Here is a 645-nt window from a genome sequence, read left to right on the forward strand (position 1 = left end):
TTAACAATCGTATGCTCGGTCGTAATAATACATACGCAAATTCAAAGGTTTGGAGATACAAGTACCGATCTATATTTCCTTTAAATTCGATACAGGAAATGTTACAGAATCAATCTTGCAGAACATCTTAAGGCTGCCAACTACTCATGACAACAGAAAGGTTTGACTGTGTTTGTTTGCTTACCTTTGTGCCATACCTGATTGCTTTTGAGTTTGTGCCCGTTTAGGATGTATGTGTAGACGTATGTATGTATACATTTACTCAGATAATAATGCTTTCATATGCATAGTACGTGGACATAATGAATAATATATAACGAACACACAAAACACTGAAATTGATATCGGTGGAAATATATAAAAACCCAGACACATTACCCGAACCGAATGAAACCCGAAGCAGATTCGAGCGACGAGTCGAACCGACCCAGAATGCAACGACCTCCATTCTCCACAGATCTTCCCTCTCGTCAGCGTCATTAAATTCAAATCATCATCACCATCCTTGATTTCACCCTGACACGTCCTTCCTCACACACGCCCGCCAAGGATAAACAGACTTTACCTTGGAAATCCTTCAAGAACACGAGAGGATGGATTCCTCCCCCTGTACGTACCTGCGGATTAAAGAAAAATGGATATTAG

Source organism: Penaeus monodon, chromosome 25 (assembly GCF_015228065.2).
Source record: "Penaeus monodon isolate SGIC_2016 chromosome 25, NSTDA_Pmon_1, whole genome shotgun sequence".
NCBI classification, from domain to species: Eukaryota; Metazoa; Arthropoda; class Malacostraca; order Decapoda; family Penaeidae; genus Penaeus; species Penaeus monodon.